The sequence below is a fragment of the Eschrichtius robustus genome, chromosome 13 (genome assembly GCF_028021215.1).
Source record: "Eschrichtius robustus isolate mEscRob2 chromosome 13, mEscRob2.pri, whole genome shotgun sequence".
Classification (NCBI taxonomy): Eukaryota; Metazoa; Chordata; class Mammalia; order Artiodactyla; family Eschrichtiidae; genus Eschrichtius; species Eschrichtius robustus.
This window is the reverse complement of record NC_090836.1, coordinates 58,294,914-58,321,130: the sequence shown is the minus strand read 5'-3', so window position 1 is coordinate 58,321,130 and position 26,217 is coordinate 58,294,914. Positions and strand designations below refer to the sequence as shown.

The 26,217-nt window shown below is 38.8% G+C and overlaps 1 protein-coding gene across 5 annotated transcripts in view; it reads right to left on the bottom strand.

Annotated features, from left to right (window-relative positions):
* Positions 1-23,156, bottom strand: part of FRS2 (fibroblast growth factor receptor substrate 2) — a 121,437-nt gene extending 98,281 nt beyond the window's left edge. For 4 of the 5 annotated variants that reach the window (XM_068560339.1, XM_068560341.1, XM_068560343.1 and 1 more), the window contains exon 1: positions 23,029-23,156. The gene's annotated coding sequence lies outside the window, so the exon portion shown is untranslated. Of the gene's footprint in view, positions 1-12,878; positions 12,942-23,028 lie in introns of all 5 variants that reach the window. The other variant, XM_068560342.1, reaches the window with a different exon arrangement.
* Positions 23,157-26,217: the final 3,061 nt, after the last annotated feature.

Sequence of the window (26,217 nt, the reverse complement as noted above, 5' to 3'; positions counted from 1 at the left end):
GAAGATTACTTTAAAAATAAATAAATAAATAAAAATACTTAAAAAAAAAATCTTCTCTATCAGAGGTAGAGCTGTGGACCTCTCAAAGATAACTTCAAACTATGAATGACGCATGGTACTCTGATTTATTTTCTGAATCTCCTATCAAAGTCTAAGCAACTTGAAGGCAGAGTTCTTATTGGACTTGGTATCCTCAGCCTCTACAACAAAGGAAGCACTGAGTTGTAGAGGCTGAGGATACCATCTGTTAAATGGCCAAATGAGCAAATAAGCTCTAAGTATCTACCCACCATAACAAAGCAGTCATCGCATTGCACAGTACAGAATACCCAAAGAATGTAAGAAAACATAACTCTTGTCCTGGAGACATTTTAAAATAGTAAGAGATATCTAACAACAAAACAAAATATATAGAGAGATTTAACACACAGTAGGCACTCAAAAAAATCTCATGGGTAAAATTCACATGAATAGCTGAGGTCACAAATGAATATTAGTGGGATGCACAAAAAAAGTTAGAATTAAATAGATTTAATCAGGGAAAGTCCTATTTTTAATTAGTATAATCCTTCAGAGTACATGCTGCTAATATCTTCCAAAGGCAATGAAACAGTACACTTAAAGAACAAACATCAAAATGTCAAGTGCTATCAATTGTCATTTTAGCAGTACTCAGCTAAATTTCATAATTCAGATGATGGTAGCATATTTTAACAGGTTCAAAGGCCATTTTAAGCAATTTTAAAAAACACATTAGATTTTAATGGAAGCTTATCAAATTCCTGACATCCACAATCCATCTTAATTATTTTAAATGGTCTGAGACAGAATAAGACCAAAAAGGCTGATGCTCAAATGTCTGAAATACACTGCTGAAAAGGCTGAGCTCAAGCATACCAAAAGTGTGTTAGAAGCAACTTTTTAAATGCACTAATGTAACAATTATTTTTAAACCAACAATTTTAGAAAAATAGCAGTTCCTATCTAAAGCTTATATAAATATAAGACACTGGGTTTGCAAGTGTCAGCAGAGTTTTAAGATCCCTTTCTAAAGCAATAGTCTCCTTCTGTTTTGCTTGGTATCTTAATTTGCCTTTAGTTTCAAAACTAAGTTTGCTAACACTGTTCCTCTCAAAACCTCAGGAATTCCATTACTAGTTTTAAGCTAAATTAAAGGAAAATAGACCCATTCAACCCATGGCACAAAGTATGCACAAAGTGTTTGTTGATGCTCATAAATAGACTGAGAAATTTAGACATGTCTTAAGGACAACAGCTGTATAGTCAACTCTGGTTTGCCCCACCATGGAACTGAATGGAAAGAGAATTATTGCTACCACTTCAAGTGAGACCAGCACAGATAACTTTAAACCAACTGAGATATAATAGAACATTCTCTTTAAATCAGAGCCTTTGTGTATGTTTTCACTTTAGGGAAAAATGGTTAGAATACTCTAAAAAAAATACACATGGAGCCAAGATGTTACGAGCCTCTCCCCCAAAAACAATGCTTAAAATGCCCTCAACACTGCCCACCCACTTGCCTCCAAAAAAAAAAAGAAAGAAAAGAACAAGCTATAAATACTTGACATACAGATGGTTCTTTGTCTTATCACAAGAACTCTTCTTTTCCATTCTGTATCCCTATTCTCAGACTCTATAAACCTTCCTGACAAGTACAGGTATTTTCACTTTCATCCCTCTCCATCACCTCCGTCAAATCATAATTCATCTCAACTCACCTGAATCCCAGGTATCAGGATCCTGTGAATGGGACTAGTAAAAGAGGAAAGTACTGATACTTGAAAGAAAGGGAAAGAAAATCCCATCTTTCCCATTTCCTGGCTCCCTCCCTTATCCTGCCCCAGCACTGCAGAGTAGCAACAAACGGAAGGAATAAAAGCACCTTACGCTCATTCTATTGCTATTTCTCCTTCTTTTACCCCTAACTCATTCACTGCTCCCCAAGCGTCACCCTGTCTAACCCCTACTCTCCTGTCCCAGGTAATGGAAGTCACAAACAAGGGCCTAGATTTTGGGTAGACCCAGTTCCCTAAGAGAGGAATGCAACAAGATGAATGAATTTCCACCAGTCTTATAAAGGATGATTCGAATATATTGTGATATAATGAGTTACAACATTTTTTATTGCCTGACCTAGTAATTAAGCTAAATATCATTTTTATGACTTATTGGAAAAACAGGCTCCTAATCCCAAATTCCTTTTTTTTAATTCCCCATTTCCCCCACCCCAAGCCTCTAGCCACAATCTTTTTTAAAACAATTCATTAAAAAAAAAAAATTCATTTACAAGATAGAGGCTACCTATATCAAAGAGTCAAATTACAGTGACTGCTAGTGATTAAAACAATAGATTTTTGACAAAGTAAACAAGTGAATGCCAGTAGCTTGTGCAACATGAGTGAACCGTGCTTACAACCACATAACTAATAAAAGGAAAGAAAATAAATCTGGTTATAAACAGCATATTACCAACCAGTGATCACACTTTTGCAAAGAATATATTATAAAACCAATATTCTAACTTTAGAAATGAATATACCATGAAGAATAATTTGGTAATACCTATTAAAATGTTTAATGCATATATCTATTGGCACAGAGATTCCACTTCTAAGATTCAAAGTACTGATATATTTACACAGGTGTGATGTATGTATACAATACTCACTGCTGCTTTATAAAAGGAAAAGATAAAAAAAAAAAGCTACATATCAACCGAAAACGGAATGTACAGTATATTCAATACAATGAATACTATGTAACCAATAAAAAGAGTGGATATGGTTGTAAATGTAGGAAGAAACTTGCTACAAACAGCAGTTGCCTCAGGGGAGGGGACCTAGTAGACAGGGAGATGGGAAATGAGACTTGTTTTCACAATATACCCTTTTGCACCTTTGACTTTTAAATCATGTACACATATTACCCTTTTATTAAAAATGAGTAAGCTAAAAATTTGTTAAAGAATTTGGACAATTCTCTCCAATCCTCTGATGCATAAACAGTTCTACTTTCCTCATCTGTAGGCAATGTTAATCAGGACTGAGACTCTGGGCTACTAGAGGTTACCAATAACCAACATACAGGGTAGAAGGCTCATTTCCTCTTTAGTAAGAAGAGGTACAACTATGGCAACTCTGCCTCAATCAAAACAAAGTATAATAGGGGAAGAAAGAGGTGAAGAATTTATCTTACCCAAAGCAACCTTTATTACAGAAATAAAATTGGATGCAGTATAATTTTGTCAGCACTCTGAAAACCGTGCTTCGCCAAAAGGAAAAAAAAAAACTATCTGGCTGGAATTTCTGGTTAGGGTCTAGATCTCAAATGGGTACATGCACCAGAAATATTTTGTAAAGAACCTAAGAAGGGCCAAAATCATTCAAATCCAAAAGGCTAAAAAACAAGGGGAAGGGGGAGGACAAAGTCACGGGCAATGTTTCAAATGTCAAAAGAACATTTAAGATATTTTTCTATCAGAATTTTTCTCTTTATCTCTTAAATTCCAAGTAAGATTGAACACAGCAGTCCCTCAGTAATTAAAACTCAAGCAACTGAAAGAAACAATTCAAACTCTTTTTCAAGCTTATTTTTAAATGTTACTTTTTCATATGATTTTTGGTTTTGCTGCTAAAGAGAACAATTAATATAACAGCAGCTAATACTAATCTGGTTCCCTCTTCCTCTGATTCAAATCCAATTATAAAACCAGGAAAATAGGGGAAAAAAATCTTGATGGGCGGGGGGGGGGGGGGTGTACATAACATGGTAACATTTAGGAAGAGGATCATATTTATTTTTTGTGGAAAAAAATACCATTTTTGGGGTCTCTTGTTAACAACACTATGACATTTATGACTTAGCCATCTAATCACACAGGTATATCACTATGTACAATTTAAATTTTACAGACTTAATGACTTGTTTAAAAAATGTAGCTCAAAGGTGTGTTGTCATAACCGATTACAGTATTCTGAAGGCTAGAATATATCTCAGTAAGTGAAAGGTGCTAGCTGGCATATCAAAAAAAAATTAGTATATTCCTTTGCCAGATTCACCTGGACTAATGTCAAAAAAGAAAAAGAAATAAAAATCACGAAATAAAGTTACACTTAAGAAAGCAGGAGGGCTTCCCTGGTGGCACAGTGCTTAAGAATCCGCCTGCCAATACAGGGGACACAGGTTGGAGCCCTAGTCCAGGAAGATCCCACCCACGGAGCAACTAAGCCCGGGTGCCACAACTACTGAGCCTGCGCTCTACAGCCCATGAGCCACAACTACTGAAGTCCCAACGCCTAGAGCCTGTGCTCCACAAGAGAAGCCACCTCAATGAGAAGCCCGCGCACTGCAACGAACAGTAGCCCCCGCTCGGTGCAACTAGAGGAAGCCCACGCACAGCAACAAAGACCCAACTCAGCCAAAAATAAATAAATAGATTTATTTTTTAAAAAAAACTAGGAGGAAAAAGTGCCTTAGAATTAATATGTGGAGTTCATATATCTTGACATTTACAAAGGGAAAGGAGAAGAATGTTATCAACTGATAAGTTTCTTTTTTATTCTATTTTATTTTATATTTACTAGTAAACAATTTACTATGGCTCAAGAGTGTCCGAGGTACTTGATAAACTTAACTAAAGAGTAATACTAATCATCATATTAATTATAATCATACCAAAGTTACAGATTAACAACCACACAAATGAACATTTAAATTCGTATCAATGGGTTTCAATCCTGAGTCGAGTACCACCTAAGGTAGAACTGAGAGTTCTTTAAGCTATTTTCAAGATTTAAATAGCCTAAAAGCCTCACATACTGTCTGAAATATAACTTTTTACACTAACTATATACATATCCGTTTCTTTAGATCCTAGTGGCTCAACTGATGCTTCATGAAATAACAAGTAATGGACAGATAAAGATTGATCACATTCCAAACTAAGAAGGAAATTTAACAGAAGGAAGAACAAAGTTTATGTCTGTTCCCCACTCCATTTTTCCCCTTTACATTCTTTTATTTCACAATTACCTTAGGAGTTACAACACTGCAAGATCTTAGTCTTGTTCTCACATATACATAGCCAATATAAAATAAAAACAAATGACTGTAAGCCTAATTTTCACCTTGGGATGCACCCTCATTCTTTACATAGTTAGTACAAAAGAAACACTAAGGAGGAAAATGAAAGAAGGGCCCAAGATGTGGGATAACTGCAAAAACACAACCCCAAACATACCTGAAGACCACTCGAGAGTACTTAATGACTGGGTAAATAAGATGACCTAAAAGGCATCTAGCACCTGCACAGGAGGCAAAAGGACATGCTATATTTGAGCCTTATACAGATCTAGATACAAATCCAGTAAGCCCCCTACATATGAACCTTCAAGCTGCAAATGTTCAAAGATATGAACATGCGTTCACACGTCCAATCACGTAAGTTAGTTCATGTATCTGGCGTACACTGTCATGTGCGTACATTGTCACGTACGTGCATCCTCTACAAGTGGTTGTGCTTTTGTGTACTTCACTGTACAGAGTACAGTAGTACAGTATCTTTATTTCAAGCCCAGGATGTGAGTGAAATTGCAGCTTACCCTGTCTCCTATTGCTGAGGATCCTTCAGCTCTACCATCTCCCTCCTCATCTCCCTCTCCAGTCAGTAATTCTTTTTTACCTGTTCACTCGATGCCAGCCCCTGTATGCCAGCTGTTGTACTGTACTACTGTACTTTTCAAGGTAGTGTACTGTAAGATTAAAAATGTTTTCTTTATTTTTTGTTTTTTATGTATTAATTTGGAAAGAGTATTATAAACCTATTACAGTACAGTAAGTCCCCTACATACGAACGAGTTCTGTTCCGAGAGCACGTTCCTAAGTCCAATTTGTTCATAAGTCCTAGGGCTCCATCATTTATTACCTGCCTGACCTTGGGAATCTTACTTAACTCTGAAGCCTCAGTGCTTTCCTCTATAAAACAGAAATGAGAATAATAATTCAATAGAAACTCATCTAACAGGACCTCTACTTTATCAACTTAGAGAAATAAAGAGCTTAAATTCCTCCATAAATCACTTCCTGATGTCCATCATAGGCTGACCACTTGCACCTGGTAGTCCTCTAAGTCAACCACTTTCTTACTGTGTCCTCACCCTTCTACTCTCACTAAATGAGCTGGAGGCTTAACAAGAGCCAGCTGTTTGTTCCCAAACCCATGTATGCCAACTGCACTTGTTATTGTAATTATGTAATTTAAGATTATGTAAACTGATGAATTATGAGCGTGAAAGGGGTTGTTTCTCTGAAAATTATGTTGAAAAGTTCAAAAAGATTCAAAGGCTACTTATTTTTTGGAAGTTATTATAGAGTTATATGTATGTAAAACAGCTTTAAGAGAATAGCGGAAAAAGCATAAAACTGTAGAAGGATTTTATTTAATACATTAAAAGTGCCTTTAAATTCTCTGTTCTAAAACATATGCATACCGGGGGGGTGGGAAGGGGGAATGAATTGGGAGACTGGGATTGACATATATACATAATTGATACTATGTATAAAATAGATAACTAATGAGAATCTACTGTATAGCACAGGGAACTCAATGCTCTGTGGTGATCTAAATGGGAAGGAAATCCAAAAAAGGGGGGATATATGTATACGTATAGCTGATTCACTATGCTGTACAGTATAAACTAACACAATATTGTAAAGCAACTATACTCCAATAAAAAAAAAACTAAAAAAATAAAATAAAATAAATTCTCTGTTCTATCTTAGACAGCGATACTTAATAGATAAATGCCTCATGGGTGTGGCTTATGCTAAAAAGACAACTCAGAACTCTAATGAAAGGACCCATCCATAAAGAAAAGCCCTGAGCCTATAGGGGGGAAAAATGGTGAAGGAATGTATATTCGAGTTAAAATTAAAAATATATATCATTTTTTATGATTCCCTGCTAACCAACTTTTCCAACTTTCTACTTACTCAACATCACATATGAGATCTTCACATGTAGCTACCTCAAAAATTTACAGGAATATTATGACGACTAAATAAAATTAAGCACAGTGCTGGCACTTAATGACATTCAAATTAAAACTTCTGTTTTACTTTAAGGGTTTTATTAGTACCCTGATGGTATGACTACTACTCTATAGTAATGCTTTCTTCCAAAACAGAAAAGTAAAAGGTGCACAATTTCCTTGTTATTCTGTTATTTTTATATTTGGGTACACTATACATACTCCATACACGATTAACCAAATAACTCTGTGGTGGCCATCAAAAAAGTGAAGACGTACAATACTACTGAGACTGTGGGCTCCCAGGGTTACACTGTAAGGATAACATTACAGTAATGCAGGTAATGTACTAACATATCAGAGTGACCTGGCATCTAAAGCTGACAAGAAAGTAGGAAAAGTCAATGAGATGCTGGTGTGTGGTGCCAGTGGAGGGAGCAGCAGCTCTCTGAAGAGGGAACAAACAGAGGAAAAGGTCAAGGATCCAGACTGAGGAGAGTAACTAGGAGGTGATAATGGCAGAAACCAGAGAGGAAGCAAAGCAGAAACTGGTAATCATTCTGTAGGTAACAAACCTATAAACTGAAGAGGTTACAGGCAAGGTAAAGAGAAGGATGTGGTGATTCAACTTCTGCTCAGAACCGCTAACACTGGCACAGATATTAAAATGCTTTTCCAAATTACTTAAAAGCAAAATCACCTTTTTAAAAGTTCATGTCATTTTGACATTACAGTCAATTTTACTCTTCATGGAAAAACTGTTACATACAGAAATGCACTCTAAAATTAGAACAATGAAGTACCTTTTCACCTTACTAAGTTAAGGGGGGAAAAGTAACACTAATATCCAATCCAACAAAGATACAGTGAAACAGTACTAGTAATACCGTCCTTTTGAAAAGCAATTTGACTGAATGTCTCAGGATTAATAAGCCTTCATATCCTTTGGCTCAGTATCACACACCTGGGAATCTGCTATAAGGAAATAACTAAAAATATGAAAAAATATATACTCTTGGGTGTTTTCTGCAACGTTTCTTATAATAGCAAAAATTAAGTATGATGATAACACAGGAAATACTTAATATAATATTAAGTTTAAAAAAGCAAACAACGAGGGACTTCCCCGTTGGTGTAGTGGTTAAAAATCCACCTGCCAATGCAAGGGACATGGGTTCGATCCCTGGTCCAGGAAGATCCCACATACCGCAGAGCACCTAAGCCCATGCACCACAACTACTGACCTGCAAGCCACAACTACTGAGCCCGTGCACCACAACTACTGAAGCACACACACCTAGAGCCCATGCTCTGCAACAAGAGAAGCCACCGCAATGAGAAGCCCACACACTACAACGAAGAGTAGCCCCTGCTCGCCGCAACTAGAGAAAGCCCATGCACAGCAACTAAGACCCAACACAGCCCAAAATAAATAAAATGTTTTAAAAAAACTTTTAAAAATTAGAAAATTTTAAAAAAGCAAACAAGGGAATTCCCTGGCAGTCCAGTAGTTAAGACTCCACACTTCCACTGCAGGGGGCACAGGTTCGATCCCTGGTCATGGAACTAAGATCCCACATGCCACGCAGTGCAGCCAAAAAATAAAAAAAATTTTTTTAAAAAGCAAACAAAATTGAGCATACACTATGATATAAAACATCATAAAAACGGGACGTAAAAAAAACACCACGGGCTTCCCTGGTGGCGCAGTGGTTGGGAGTCTGCCTGCCAATGCAGGGGACACGGTTCGAGCCCTGGTCTGGGAAGATCCCACATGCCGCGGAGCAACTAAGCCCGTAAGCCACAACTACTGAGCCTGCGCGTCTGGAGCCTGTGCTCCGCAACGGGAGAGGCCGCGACAGTGAGAGGCCCGCGCACCGCAATGAAGAGTGGCCCCCGCTTGCCGCAACTAGAGAAAGCCCTCACACAGAAACGAAGACCCAACACAGCCAAAAATAAATAAATAAAAAAAAAAAAAAAAAAAAAACACCAAATAATGACTGTATTAAAGTGGTAGATTCAAAATCTGTTTTTTTCTACCATCTAACCTTTCTGAAATGTTATTTTACACTTACAATTAAAACAAATTATATTTTTAAAACATGCATCTCAAAAGATTACACACTGTATAATTGCATTCTTACAGCATTCTCAAAATGACAAAACTAGTGATGGGGGGATGGGCTGTGAATACAAAGAGGTAGCACTAAGGAGTTCTGTGGCGATGGAACAGTTCTGTATCTTGATTGTGGTAGCGATTAAACAAAACTGTATATGGGATAAAACTGCACAGAACTACAAACACACACAGAAATGTAGGTGATATCTGTACATGGCCTGTATTCTAGTCAACAGTAACGTCCCAATATCAATTTCCTCATTTTCCTATTGTATGATAGTTATCTAAGATGTCACTGTGGGGAAACTGAGTGAAGAGTACACAGGGCTATACTATTTTTGCAACTTTCTATAAATCTCTACCTCAAAATAAAAGTTAAAAAAATATATATGCACTTGCATGTATAACATTAAACTTTTTTGAGGGAGTGGGAGACAAGGGAATGTAAAAGAGCCGTGTAATATATAACTTCCAAGACACTACTCCTAGTAACTATTCATAAAACCCCATAGGAAGCAAATGGCAGTCTTTATACTGAACGTAATTTACTTAGGTCAGGCTTTAATAAAAGGCTTCAATTTAAATTAAAGCTATCAGTCAATTTTCAGAACATGCTTAACTGAGTAGTTTTCAGTCTCATACCTTATACTTACATAATACATTAAGTAAGAGTCCTCAGAATTTTCTCCCTTGCCAGAAAAGTTTCAGCAGATATAAGTAAGATTTTCTTACATATATTCAATTTAAATATATAAATGACTAATACAAAGGGATATAAGAGTTCATCACCTCTGGATTGTGCTCCATGACAACAACCACATCTATCTGAATTCACCATTTTAACCTCAGCACCCAGCATGGTTCTTTTTTTTTTTTTTAATTAATTTATTTATTTATTTATTTTTGGCTGTGTTGGGTCTTCATTTCTATGCGAGGGCTTTCTCTAGTTGCGGCAAGCGGGGGCCACTCTTCATCGCGGTGCGCGGGCCTTTCACTGTCGTGGCCTCTCTTGTTGCGGGGCACAGGCTCCAGACGCGCAGGCTCAGTAGTTGTGGCTCACGGGCCTAGTTGCTCCGCGGCATGTGGGATCTTCCCAGACCAGGGCTCGAACCCGTGTCCCCTGCATTGGCAGGCAGATTCTCAACCACTGCGCCACCAGGGAAGCCCCCCAGCATGGTTCCTGATAGCTAGCAGGCTCCCAATAACTGAAGCCGAGGGATGAATTCGTGTTCTAACCAAGGTTCTATGCCTAAGTCCCTCCAGCTTTAACCAAGAACGGGAGGTAGAAAGTAGAAAGTAAGAGCGGAAAAAAAGGTGAACGTGGATAGGGCCCAGCTTCTACCAATTCACCAGGTCAAAAGATTACATTAACCAACACTACATTCTAGTATCGGTGAAAAAGTTGACCTTAGAAAAACTTTAAGTCATTTCCTCCGATCAGCAAAATCTTCAAGACTAGTTTAACAATTAGAAAAAGAATTGAACTAATATCAGAAAATCTGCCTCACTGATCTTTATCACCTAATGCCTTTACGAAAGCCAAATTTGGGGGAATCCCCCGGAGGTCCAGTGGTTAGGACTCCACACTCTCACTACTGAAGGCCCAGGTTCAATCCCTGGTCAGGAAACTAAGGTCCCACAGGCCGTGTGGTGTGGCCAAGAAAAAGAAAGCTAAATTTTCTTCGCTATGTGCAAATCCATTAACTTTTTAATCTGAAAAAACTCTTAGCTACAGTTATGCAAAGCATCAGAAAATCCTTCTACACAAGCTTTAAGCTCTAAGTAATTATGTACATTATCATATACCTATATATACTTACACATTATACATATACCTATATTTATATATAAATATAAAATATGTGAATAAGTAATACAGTTACATTAGAACTACTACCATATAAGACCCTTAAGTCAGATAGCAACTCATGTCTATATGTTATTTATTCATTCAACAGTCTGAAGTACTGACAACACAGTAAACAAGACATAGACCATGCCCTGAGTTAACAGTCTATCTACCAACTTAAAAGGCAACTGTAGGGCTTCCCTGGTGGCGCAGAGGTTAAGAATCCGCCTGCCATTGCAGGGGATACGGGTTCAGGCCTTGGTCTGGGAAGATCCCACATGCTGCGGAGCAACTAAGCCCATGTGCCACAACTACTGAGCCTGCACTCTAGAGCCCGCGAGCCACAACTGCTGAAGCCCGCGCACCTAGAGTCCGTGCTCCGAAACAAGAGAAGCCACCGCAGTGAGAAGCCCACGCACAGCAACGAGGAGTAGCCCCCGCTCACCGCAACTGGAGAAAGCCAGTGCACAGCAACGAAAACCCAACGCAGCCAAAAATAAATAAATAAATAAAAATAAATTTTTTAAAAAAAGCAACTGTAGCTAGTTAAAGAAAAAAAACTTCAGAAAACAAGGGTTTGAATTCCAACGCTACCTCTTACTAGCTAGCTATGTTTCTGAGTCTTAGTTTCCAGAACTATAAAATAGGTACTATTTCCATAAAGATTAAAAGAAGATTATAAAATACAGGCATACCTAAGACATACTGCAGGTTCAGTTCCAAACCACCACAATAAAGCGAGTCACACAAATTTTTCTGGTTGCCCAGTGCATGTAAAAGTTATGTTTATGCTATCCTGTAGTTTATGAAGTGTACAACAGCATTACATCTAAAAAAAACCGATGTACATACCTGAATTTAAAAACTTTAAATCAACCATACTTCAATAAAAAGTTGTTTGCCTTAAAAAAAAAAACCTTTATTGCTAAAAAACGCTAACCATCATCTGAGCCTTCAGAAAGTCATAGTAGTTAACATCAAAGATCACTGATTACAAATCACCATAACAAATAATAATGAAAAAGTTTGAAATATTGTGAGAATTACCAAAACGTTACACAGAGACATGAAGCAAGCAAATGCTATTGGAAAAATAGCGCCAATAGACTTACTCAACAAAGGGTTGCCACAAACCTTTGATTTGTAAAAAACGCAATAGAATGAAGTACAATAAAAGCAATTTTTTTTAAAGAAAGCAATAAGCAAGGTGTATATAAAAATGCTTGGCAGGGGCTTCCTTGGTGGCACAGTGGTTAAGAAACTGCCTGCCCAGGCAAGGGACACAGGTTCGAGCCCTGGTCCAGGAAGATCCCACATGCTGCAGAGCAACTAAGCCTGTTCGCCACAACTACTCAGCCCTCATGCCACAACTACTGAAGCCTGCGTGCCTAGAGCCCGTGCTCCGCAACAAGAGAAGCCACCGCAATGACAAGCCCACGCACCACAACGAAGAGTAACCCCCACTCGCTGCAACCAGAGAAAGCCCACATGGCAACAAAGACCCAACACAGCCAAAAAAAAAAAAAAAATGCTTGGCAAACTAGAAAGCACTATACAAATGAAAAGATATATTATTACTGTACTTAGCTTTTCATTAAGAAAAAGCAAAACACGACGCTAGGATCTCCCTGCAGGTTGCTTATTAATTGTAAGGGGAAAAACAGTAACTATACAGTGAATAAACCAGTCAACACCCTGGCCAAAATTAAAATCGCTAATGAGGGGCAAACGGACATATGTATATCCCCACGGGCATCCTGAGAGGGACACATACCTTTTGTAGTAGTCTGGCTGAAAATAAATAACCTGAAATCATGAGGCAAATCCAAATTGAAAAACTTTCTATAAAATAACTTACCTATATTCTTTAACTGCATAAAAGACAAAGAGAAGCTAAGGAACTCTTCCACTTTAAAGGAGACTAAAAAGAAAGGACAACCAAATACAAGATACGATCAAATTTACAGAATTGGAATATAAAGTGTACACAGACTAAAGTATGTATCAATGTTAAATTTTGGAATTTGATAACGGTACTGTGATTACATAAAAGAATACCTTATCCTTAGAAAATACACCCTAGGGTATTAAGAAGTAAAAAAGGCATGCAACATACTCTTCAATGGTTCACAAAAATAAATAATAATGTGTGTGTGTGCCATAAGACAAATATGGCAAAATGGTAAAAATTGGTTAATACAGGTAAAGGGTGTAAGAGTCTACTATATCACTCTTGCAACTTTACTATAAGTTAGAAATTATTTCAAAATAAAAAGTTTAAGAACACAGGATACTAATCTCCAGGGGGTTACTTAAAAGCTCTAAGCTATATACTATTTTTTAAAAATCACTCTGCAAAATTAGTAGAGAGAAAGTTCTAAGGAACTTCACAGTCCAATTACAAAACAAATTAGGAAAACACAGCACCATGAGCAAGAGCCAGCAAAACAAACAGCAGAATCACATCTGCAAAGACTTCAGATACTGTATTCCCTGGTGGCACAGTGGTTAAGAATCCGCCTGCCAATGCAGGGGACAAGGGTTTGAGCCCTGGGCCGGGAAGATCCCATATGCCGCAGAGCAACTAAGCCCATGCACCACAACTACTGAGCCTGCACTCTAGAGCCCGCAAGCCACAACTACTGAGTCCACGTGCCACAACTACCGAAGCCCACATGCCTAGAGCCCATGCTCCGCAACAAGAGAAGCCACCGCAATCAGAAGCCTGCGCACCGCAACAAAGAACAGCCCCCGCTCACCGCAACTAGAAAAAGCCCGCACATGGCAACGAAGACCCAATGCAGCCAAAAATAAAAAATAAATAAATAAGTTTATTAAAAAAAAAAAAAGACTTCAGATACTGGAATTATCAGACAAATATAAAATAAGTATATTTAATAGATTTTTAAGAAATAAAAGATATCTTGAGAACATGACTAAAAAAGGAATAACTACCAAAAAAGGATAAACAATCTTAAAAAGGAACTGAATGGAACTTCTAGAGATTAAAAAAACATAGTAAATGGAAATTTTTAGAAACTCAGTAAACATGGTACAACACAGATGAACCCTAAAGACATTATGCTGAGTGAAATGAGCCAGACAAAAGGACAAATACTGTATGATCCACGTATATGAGGTACCTAGAATAGTTAAATTCATAGAAGTGAAACAGTTGTTGCCAGGGGCTGGGTGAAGAGGGAACAGGGACTTATCATTGAATGGGTACCGACTTCATGAAGTTTATGATGATGAAAAAAGTCCTGGAGATGGACAGTGGTGATAATTGCACAACAATGTGAATATACTTAATGTCACTGACCTGTACGCTTTAAAATGGTTAAAATGGTAAATTCTATTTATGTATATTTTACCACAATAAAAAAAAAATTGATATAATTGTTAAAATAAAGTGAAAAAATTCAAAAAAACAGGTGAACAAAGCTGAAGTGAGAATCAGCTAACTGGAAGAAAAGATACTAATTATCCAGAACACAATACAGAAAAATACAGAAATGGAAAATATAAAAAACAGGTTAAGAGGCCTGGTGGATAGAGTAAAAAGATCTAACGTACTTCAAATACAAGTTTCAGATAGAAAGTATAGAAAATAAAATCTGAGGAGAAAATGGCCAACAGTTCTCCAAAATTGCTGAAAGACACCAATCTTCAGATTCCAAAGCCTACTGCATACCAAGCATGATAAATAAAAGAAACCGTCTTCTAGACATATCAAAATTAAAGTGCAGAACACCAAGGACAAAGAAAAGATTCTAAAACTAGCTATAATGAAACAAGATACAGTCGTCTCTCGGTTATCCAAACGGGAACGGTTCCAAGACGCCACAGGATACCCCTCCGATGTTCAAGTGCCTTATATAAAATTGTGAGTATTTGCATATAACCCATGCATGTCCTCCTGTATACTCTAGATTTCTTCTAATACTTAATACGGTGGAAATGCTATATAGATAGTTGCCAACATGCAACAAATTCAAGTTTTGCTTTTTGGAACTTTCTAGAATTTTTTTCCGAATATTTCAACCCATAGGTGGTTGAATCCAAGGATGCAGAACCTGCAGATATGGAGGGCCAACTGTATCTCTAAAGGAATGACAAATTACATGAATTACCAATTTTTCAACAGCAATAAAAGCCAGAAGAAAATGGAATAAGATCTATAATAAAGAAAAAAATAATTGCTAGCATTGAATGCACATTCAGAAAAGCGACCTTCAGGAATAAGACTAAGGTACTTTCAAACAAATAAAAAGTTTTTCAACAACAGACCCTCTAAAGGATATTCAGGCAGAGAGAAAATGATCTGATCCCAGATCCCAGACAGGAAGTCTGAGATGCAAATGGAAATGAGCAAAGACACTTGTAAATATATAGGCAAATCAAAGCAACAGTGTTTAAAACAACAATAACATCTAATTTGTTGGGAGTCAGGGAGAACTAAGATAAAGGAAAACTACACAGAATTTAACTTCCAAATGTGAAGAGAGAGGAAAATGGATTTTTTAAAAATACATTCACCAAAATTAAAAAAGAAAAGCAAGGGAATGATTAACACAAAATTCAGATGGCGGTTACTTAGGAAGCATGTCAGAGAACACAAGTGGTGAGAAGTACAAAGGGGCTTCAAAGAGGCAGTGTTCTACTGTTTAAGCTAGTTAGTGGTACATGGTAGTTCATATTATAATTATTTAAGTTGCACATTTATTATCCTATATGCTTTTGTAATAAAAGTAAATCTTAAAAATCAACACAAGAAAAAAACCAAAAGGCTAGTCATCATTCCCTAAAAATCTAGAATATGTCCCAGACCTTGGTATTTAAAATTGAAAGAATTTAAAAAGATTCATTATTCTATTTAACAACTACCTATTGAGTGCCTAATCGTTGCCTATAACTGAGCTGAGGGGTGGCACGAAGATTCCTAACCTCTCTTCTCCCTCTTGTGTTCCTAACCCTAGAGGGCAGCACTAATACAGTAGCCACAAGGGGCTGTTCACACTTAAAGTTAATTAAAATTAAATAAAATTTAAAATTCAGTTCCTCTGTTAACACTAGACACATTTAAGTGCTCAGTAGCCATCTGAGGTCCACTATATTAAATAATGCAGATACAGAATATTTCCATCACTGCAGTAAGTTTATTAGACAATGCTGCTATATTTTTATAACATTAAAATATACTGATAATTGAATAATCTTAAATTTTCAGATGTTCTTACTTTTATAATTATTAAATCTCCTTTCAAAGTCATTTTATTTCTATGAAACTACAGCTCCTTAGTAGTATTTTAAAATAGTTTGCTGTTTGTTAAGAAATATGCAGAAAGCGCGAGGATCTCTTCACCATCTCCCATGTCTCACCAAAACCATCAGAACACAGGATTTTTTTTTTAATGAGCCAAAATTAAATAGTTAAGCACAGTGCTACTAAATTGTAATACAAGCCACATCAAAAGGATACAAAAATCCACAGGATGAACACATGACCCTTCTTGGGGGCACCAACTTTAGTTGGCAGTACTTTAAAATACTGTTTACATACATATAAAATAGCAAAATGCAAAATTCATATGAATTTTTAAAAACAAAACGCTACAGGCATCATGAAATTTTCTACTTATAGCAGGACACTCTGGGCCGCACCTCCAGACTTCTGAACATACCATTCATTTCTGCTGTCGGCAGCACTTAGGAGGAAAAATTTAAGCATTCTTAAAATAAATGGGGCTTCCCTGGTGGCACAGTGGTTGAGAGTCTGCCTGCCAATGCAGGGAACACGGGTTCGAGCCCTGGTCTGGGAAGATCCCACATGCCGCGGAGCAGCTGGGCCCGTGAGCCACAATTACTGAGCCTGCGCGTCTGGAGCCTGTGCTCCGCAACAAGAGAGGCCGCGATGGTGAGAGGCCCGCACACCGCAATGAAGAGTGGTCCCCACTTGCCACAACTAGAGAAAGCCCTCGCACAGAAACGAAGACCCAGCACAGTCATAAATAAATAAATAATAATAAATAAATAAATAAATAAATAAATAAATGAATTCTACATGATTTTTTAATTTAACAGAAACAATGATGTACAACAAAACTCTATAAAACAATAGCATCCTTAATATCTAAAGCAGCAAACCTCCACTTTCTTTAAAATTAAAGGACAGAGGGCCTAAGCTGTTTCAGCTTAACCTCAACATTTTGCTTTAGGCATTCTAACACAAATTAAGTATTTCTATAGCACTCGAATTTTTAAAATTACCTAACCAAAAACATTCAAAGGAAACAAATGTTAAGCCTTAATTTAACAGTCACTTAGGCTAGGTTTGCAACTTAAGTTTTCCCCCAACTCTAAGTGAACCAGGGGGTCAATAAGCTTCTCATCTAAACAGCTGAATGCAATTTCAATAAACACTTATGCTAATAAATTGTTTTGTGTCCTCAGGAGGACTTCTGGGGCTCCACTTACATAACCCATTATGCAAAGTACTGAACTATTCTCTTTCTCTAGAAAGCATTCTGAATACCAATATGTGTACAAGGTTTACTTTCTATATTAAACGAAGATTTTCTCACTCTAGCTTCAACGATCCTGCAGGAGAGGTGAAAAGGAAAGCCACTTTCTGCTACTTCACTATGTCAAAGGCGAGGTATTTGTCTTCCTGGCTCATCAACAGAGGATGACTTACAGCAGCGGCCCCCACGGTTCGCTGGTCTCCTCATGGGACTCCGGTTGAGAAACACAGCTTTAAACAAATAATTTGGAGCAACTTGTTTGAACTCAACTGAAAACAATCTGAACTGCTCCTTGAAATGTGCTGTAAGTATTAATGTAAAACTTGACAAAATTAGATGCAATGGAGGTGAGAATCACAATACAGCCACTGTAGAGTAGTTGAAGGGTAGAATGTACCCCAAACCTAACTTGAATATGCATAAATATGTTGGATGAATACTCCCCCCCCCAATCTCCTGGCTCTGTTTAAACCAAGATTTTCAGATTTCACAAAGTCGTAATCTCTAGGGGACAAAAAAGGTGGGGGGCAGGGGGGAACGAACACAGAGTTGCCAACTTTTATTCTGCCAAAGACATTTAAAAAGAAAATAACTACCAATTACTATCACCATTATTTCATTAAAAAAAATCTAATATGCTTATACCAAAAATGGTAAGAGATAATTTTAGAAAAAAAAATATTATCTTCTAAATTCAGTAAGTGTAGGTTTATGAGAAGTTCACTCATTCTCATTTCACTTCAGACAAGTGAAACCTCTGTCGTGGACTGACACCGCTCCACAGTCCACCATTTGGGAACCACGGGTCTAAGCAGCTAACTCCCACTTGGAAAAAGAAAGCAATGGTAGCACATGCCCAAACCAAATATTAACCTATTCAATAATGAGGTAATCGAGGCTTGGAGGGGTTTAGGGACTCTCCCAAGGTCACAGACCAAGAATTTTGACACGGGTCTGTCTGATTCCAGAGTCAGAGTTCCTAACCATCATGCTAAATTTCCTCTAATATTCTTCCAGTGGTAAAAAGATCCATCCCAATCCAGTCACCTTTGTGACCAAGGACAACCGAGGAATTTCCAAGACAGCTGGCAGGAGTGAGAGGTGTACTCCCTGGCCATCACTCAGACTGAAGCTAAATGGAACTCCTGACCTTTGCCTCATGAATAGCAGGCTCACGGCAACTAAGCTAACCAGCCCAGACAAAGCACACACAAACCCCTGCCTCCGACAACACTGACACAGGACTCCTCCGTGTTCCCAAGTGCCTGCCTTTCACAGAGTGAAAGCCATATTCCTAAAAACAAAAGGAATGTATGAATGATCAAGAAGGAAATAAACACTTCCATGGTAACTCAGTCTAAAAATAATCAACTTGCCCTCAAAAAGTTACAACTCTAAGCCTCATTCTGCAAATAATTACAATCTTTTATACACTGATACACAGGTTCCCTTAAATTAAATATCTAAACAGAAAACCACACGAAGTTCTGTAAATCTATAGTTCTTAAATAGTTTCCAAATTAAAATATATAGTTTTTATATATGTATCATTATATGATGGATAGAGTGTCTTATCATTCTATCTCTCTAGGATAGTCCAAATATTAGAGACAAAACTACTCATGTTAATCAAAAGTACTTATAAAAGAGAGTTGAAAGAAAAATATGTAATTAAATACCATTTTCTATGAAAAGCACTATTAGCAGCCAGTAGTAACAGGAGGCACAAAAATTATCTTTGAATAATCAGAAGTTCTTGATATTGAAACCAAAACTGAAAGTCATACATATAAATAAAGAGAATACTATATCAGAGAATTGCTTCCATATCACTTGCCAATGTCCAAAAGGAACGACCAAACAGCTCTACAGTAACCAAAGACTTAACACCCTGAACCAAATGAGTCTGAAATAGTTCTTCCTCTCTGAAATAGAGTAATGATAGCACAGTATTCTTACTAGCAACGGGCAAGAAAGTTTTGTTTCCCAATTAGATTTTCAATGATCGGATTCTTTTCTACTCCATCTGAATCTGCAATGTGAGTGAGCAGTATACAGACTGTCAAGTTTTTTACCCATTGAATAAAATTATCTATTTAGTGTCTTTTCCTTCTGTTTTAAATAGATGCCATCTAAAATAAAGGGTTTTTTTTTTTTCTTTCCATCTAAACTTTCCCTTGGCTCTTTCATCTTCATATACAGATTCAACTAATACATGTGTTTCCATTATTCTCTACACACATGTTTAATATATGCCTAGCACTGACCTCTCTCATGAACTACAAACCCATATTTCCAAAAACCTCTGAGCATTTCCAGTGTTTGGCAAGTATATAAAAAACTCACCATATTCAAAACTGATCTCATTATGCACCTTCTTGTCCATATTTCTAGTAATAGTACCACCACTGCCATCACCCACACTTAAAATGAGTGTAATCTTCAACCTCCACTTCCTCCAAACCTTTCCCAACAATCCCTCCTCCCACCCACCTAGTAAATCATACCAACACCATTGCCCTTGCCTATTATTTATACTCTATTGAAAGTCGGCTGTCTACAACAAATCATTCTACACACTACACTATTAGACCTTGGTAGTTTCTCATTACTTCCCAAATACTCCTAAATACAGCACTTAAACATGTTCCACAATCCAGCCCCAATTTAAATTTCAAACCTCATCTCTTATTCCCAAAAATGAACCCTATATTCTAAGTAATCTGGTCCACTAACTTTCCTCTGAGGACACAATGAACTTTCCCACCTCCACATTTGTGCTCACATCATTCCCTTTATTTAAAAAGCTTTCTTCATCCACCTACTCCCAGCCCCTACACTTTTGTCTTAGAAAAGTCTTACCCTCTGCAGTGTTGAACTCAGGCTGCTGGTTTATTGCAAGGCAGCATGCTGTAGCGAAAACACACAGGCTTTGGCACCAGGCAGACCTGGATTCAAATTGGGGCTCAGTTACCTGCTAGCTACATAGCCCGGGTAAGTTACTTAACTTATTTAAGTATCAGTGCCCTCATTATTAAGAAATATGCTTAGATGTTGTTATGAGGCTTAGAAAATGTATGTAAAGCAACTAGCATAGAGCCTGGTATACACTAAATGCTCAATAAATAAGAGCTTCAGAACTAACTTTATAAGTATTATATATATATATATAATATACCTATAATATACCTATACCTCCACCACTTTCCATTTTACTCTAAGAATGAATCCATTTTCCTTTCATACAACTCCAAACTTTAGATCAAACCACTCATGTAGTATTAACGTATATTTCTATATGCTGTAAATTTTTATACAAATATCTGACATCCCCTTCTAGATTTCAAATTCCTAAAGACCCAAGATTTAATCTTTGCATCCTATAATGCCTAGCAGTGATTTTCATGAAGCACAAAGAACTCACCTCCAATTAGAAAAATATTTTAATATGCCTAAATATTTAATACGCTCTTCATGATTTCTGACAAACCTTAAAAAAATTATTGCCAAAAACATGAAGCTTAGCTGTAAGGGCTGTATCTTTACTTGCTCCTACATGGTGGCCTAACATAGCCTGATGCCTAACATAGCAATATCTGTTGAATTGACTTGAATGATATAATCTCCAATGTAAATGTTCAGTATCTGTTGAACTAAACATAACTAAATTTACTAAGGGTATCTGATTTTCCCCAATTACCTTTTTCTGTTCTTACAATTCTTGAAATCCTTCCCTTCAAAACACATTAACTATCATACCTTCAGTACAGATCCACAACCGTATCTAACTTGACTCCGTTTCCAGATTCTCTCAATTCCAATATTCCAACCATAGGCTCTAAACAATTAGAGCATTTCAAGTAGCTAAGAATCTACAGTTTTCATCTAAATCTAAAAGTTGAGCAACTAATCTCCACTCCACAATTTTTTCCAGGGACTTTAAAAATCATCCACCCTTTGCCTGTTGAAGATCAACAACCCTGAAATAAATCTTCTTTTGCATAAGAGAGCTCCCTGAACTTGTCACTTCAGTCTGTTTTCCCTAATTCATGAGACTACCTCCCCTTCCAGTGGTGGGAGGTGAGAAAATGAGATAAGTACCCCCAAAAAACTACAGCATAAGTCCTAATATAAGCACAAGATGAGAAGTGCAGGCAAGTGTCACTGGTTTCACAAAGGTGGTGTGCATATACTTTACACTGCAATGGTCATCTACTGGTAGTCAAAATCTGCAGTAACTGCATTCCCTTATGATCATAATTTAAAAATCACCATTAAATGTGGAAAATCCTATTTCCTACAAACCTTTCAGGAGTAGTTTATTACCTAAAATCTGTTCACTAAAAACAACACCTACATCACTTTCTCCTCTAGGAAATGCTCAATTTATCCGAAGTAAACACCTCATACTATAAATTTAAAAAAAACAACAACAACAAAAGACAAAAACCAAAACACTTCTGCCCACCTGTGTGAACCTCTGCATTGCAGGAACAGCTTAACAGTCTAAAGAACCTCCTTGGAGTTACCAAGAACAATTTTTCTTTAAAAGTTAAGGAAAATGACAATTCCAAATATGAACTGTTAAGGAAAATGACAATTCCAAGTATACAAACTTCGGGAAAGAGGGGGCGTAATAATTCTCCAACCGTTTGCAGTAAATACGTGCAACAAACGCAGACTAAACTCATCAACCAACTGCGACTTCTTAGAGCCACAGAATTAGGAATGTAGATTAGAGAAAGCATCATTTTTTACGTCTGCCAAGAAAATAAGGGAATTTACCTGAGCTCCCGATTTTCCTCAAGCAAGTTGTTTTTTTAAGAAGTGACTTCAACAACAGCTTGAGTAAGCTTTCGAGTGAGTAAAGATCATCGGAGGCACGGTGGTGCCACACTGACCTACGAATCCAGAACCCGTCCCAAGCGCAGTCCAAATCGACCGTAGGCAACCCCTAAGCGGGTCTAGATGGAAAGCCTTGCAAGAGATCTCCGGCATCTACACACGATTCGCCCCGCCCTGGGACCAAGGAGACACCACCTCTGGGACCCCAGCTAATTACTGAGCCCGAGGACAGACCCAGAGGTCGCGGAAGTCGGGAACTAGAGCCCAAGACTGGGTCTGACGTCCAGATTCCCAGACCCGGGTCGGACAGAGAAAACCAAATCCGAGAGGCAGCGCGACGATCTGGGGGAGCAGAAATAAGGGGGTTGGATGGACGGAGGCCCAGCCCATTCTTACTTTCAAGTCCCAACAGCAACAACAGCTCCAGGAACCCCCTCCCCGGCTCCGCCCCGCCCACCCCACGGCCCCACCGCCCGCTCCTTCCCGCCCCGCGGGCTGGGCGAAGACCGCGGCGGTCGACAACCCCCTTTCTCGAACCCCGACAGGCCAGCCCGCAGCCCGGAGCGGGCAGCGGGGGCCCGAGAGCGCCAGCCCCGACGCGGCCCGCGGCCGTCAAAGTTCACTCCGCCGGCCACTCACCGTCGGCCCGGGAGCTGGGAGGGGGCAAGGCGCGGGTTGGCGGGCGCGGAACCCCGGACTCCCACCCGGGCAGGAGCCCCTCCTCGGAGCCGACCGAGCCTCAGCGTCTGTACCTACAAGGCCTCTCTCCGGCCCGAACCCTGGAAAAGCACTTCCGGGGGAGCGGGGGAGGGAAGGGTTTTGGCACCGGAACTGCTCCCGGGCTGGAGCTGCCAGGGCCTCCGAGGCGGGGCGGAGCGGGGCGGGGCCTCTCCGAGGGCTCCCGCAAGTCCGCCCCCGGGCTGGTCGCTAACCCTTTCTGCCCCTTGGCCCCTCGTTTCCCCAAACTCCGGCTGTATCCTTTACAGCTCTTCGACGTGTTCCACTCAGGCCACCTGATTGTACAGAGGAGGAAACCGGGGCTCAGAAAATTTAGGTGCAAGGATCCAGCGCCTACACCCGCCCTCCGACTCTCTCCAGTATTCTTACCATTCCAATCTACCTCCTTTAAAAATAATGATAGTTAACATTTATTGACCGCTAACTGCGTGATACACACTGTATTAAGCGCTTCGGTGCTTCACTCAGTTAATCGTCCTCAAATCCCTTGAGGTTGGTGCTATTATCTACGTCTTGCAGAGGAGGAAACCAAACCCAACACCACAAACTTCGGTTCTTGATTTTATTTTAACTCATGTTGTGTGTATAAATTTCACTTATCCCTAACACGATTTTTAAGTTCTTCAAGGGCAGGAACCAAATTATATTCCTATATTCCATCATCACTTGAGGCCAAGAGCTGGGAGACTCTGGAATCTTACTGCCTGGATCCTGTTATTTAATACTTTTACTTTTTCAGCCTGGGCAAGTTGCTTGACCTCTCCAAGCCTGTTTCCTCATTTGTAATATATTTGATATATTTGATGTGTGTTTGTGTGTATGCACATATATAATCATCTCTGGATTGTTACGGGAATTCAAAATAAAAATGCTTGATAAACAGTGGTGTACCTAGTACCAAAGTATGACTGGGTAAAAATCAACAATTCTCATGCCTCATCATTAACAGGAACAGTTTTTCCTCCAGTGGAGTCACTCTAGCAGGGGGTAATTTGAAAAACTATGGGTTAGCAATAGGCAATAGAAAAGGTTAGTTAAGGAAATAAAGAAAGAGTAGAGGTTTTTGCAATGGGAAAAATGAAGGTAGGTGAGACAAAGAATGTCTTGGGGCCAGCCTGGATACTTGTGACGCTGTGAGCTGAGACAGTTTGAGGACCCAGAGTCAGACGCCAGGCAGGGAAAAGAGGGGGAAAAAGAAAAAGGGATTCCTCAGCCACAAAATCAGGAAGGCACCGGACATCTGAGATAGTTTCTGTATCTGAGTCCAGATTTTGGGGCGGGGGGGGCGGTATGGGGGTGTTTAGCATGCATACTATCTGCAAAACATCTCTAAAAACTGAGGGGGAGGAAGAGGAAGATTTTTTCAAAATTGTCTACTAAGCAAGGCAGGGGAAATAGAAATAGTTCAGAACCCGTTATTACAAATTTAAGATGCAAACAATGCCTTTGCTTTTGGCTTTTGTTACAGCACTGTGTTATTTTTGTGTGTGTGATCACAGAAGTGTTTGTAAATACTTCTGTAATACCCAAATTTACCAGCCTTTCGTGCCTTGGAGTGTGAAGAAGTAAAAAAACAGAGCCTGGGTTGGCAGGACTCACTAACTTCTCTTTCCACCAAGGGCTTAGAGGGATAGTGAGAGGGAATCCTGAATCACAGACATTGTCAGGCTCTCCTGCTGGACGCAGGCATGCTAAAGGTTGGTCACGGAATCTGGTCATCTAACTAGTAAGTGGTGCCGCCAGGATTTGAATATGAGTCTTTCTCCTCAGCTGCTCCTCGCCGCTGTGCCAAAGGTTCTCAATCTCGAGAGTGCATCAGAATCACCTGAAGGTCATGTTAAAACACAGAGCGCTGGACCTCACCCCCAGAATTTCACTTGACCATACTGGTGCTTCCCCGAGGTGTAGTCCCTGGGCTAGTATCATCAACATCATCTTTGAACTTGTTACAAATGTGAATTATTAGGCCTCACTCCAGAACTTGTGAATCGGAAAGTCTGGCGTGGGGTCCTGCCATCTGTGTTCAGACAGGCCTTCCTAGTGATTCTAAAACATTCTCCAGTTTTAGAACCTCTGCACTCTACTATCTTGTCTTCCACATAACCCTCTTTTTTTTTTTCTAATTATCCCCAACAGAAATAACTCTACTGAAGCAAAAGTTCTTCCCAATGAATTAAATGATGTATTGAAGCATTTTTATTCATGTTTTGCTCTCAGTGGGAGAGGAGGCTAGAAAAAAAATTAATGGAGAATTCTGTTTTGATTACTTTCAATTTGTACTGAAATTTAACCAGATAATACTGGCTTGGGGGTGGAACTAATCTCACTTGGGAACTTCTCTGTGCCAGGGCTTAACGTGCATTTTCTAAATTGATCTCCACTGCACTACCATGAGGTTTCATGGCCTTAATTGTACAGAAGAGAAAAACTGAGGCTTAGGTGAAGTAATTGACTTAAGGCCACATTCTTATTAAGGGGCAGAAATCAGGGTTGTTCAAACAAGGATCCCTCTAATTCCAAAACTCATGATCGCTCCACCTCACAGCAGGAGCTTGGAGAACCAAATTCCACTGTGGGCTTCACCACCCCAACTATGCAACATTTGGTAAGCAATTTAATCTCTATGTCAATTTCTCCATCTATAAATAATGTTATCATAAATCTGCCCCTCCCACACTGGAATGTTAGAACAAATGAAGAAATAAAAGTGTAAGTGCTCTGAGTTTTTGAAGAAAAACAGTAAAAAGACAAGTTACTATAATATTAATATGTTTAGCCAAGTGTTACTATGTGAGCCTGAGCATTGAATCTTTCCTGGTTATCTCCTGATTCATACATAAGAGGTTCAAAAACTATAGCTGATGCCAAAGAAAAAGCCTTTTGACTTAATTTGTCAGTATCTACTGGAGGTTAAAGAGGATGACAGAGGATTATATGTGTTTCTCTTAAAAATTACAAGAAATCTCTCAACAGGTTCATAGGCTCCAGGTGGTTGCCAAATTGCTGGCCCATCCACATCCTAGAGATCTTTTCTCCAAACCCTTTCTTCTCCCCATAACAAGCACCCCTCCACCCTCCTGCCTCCACCCA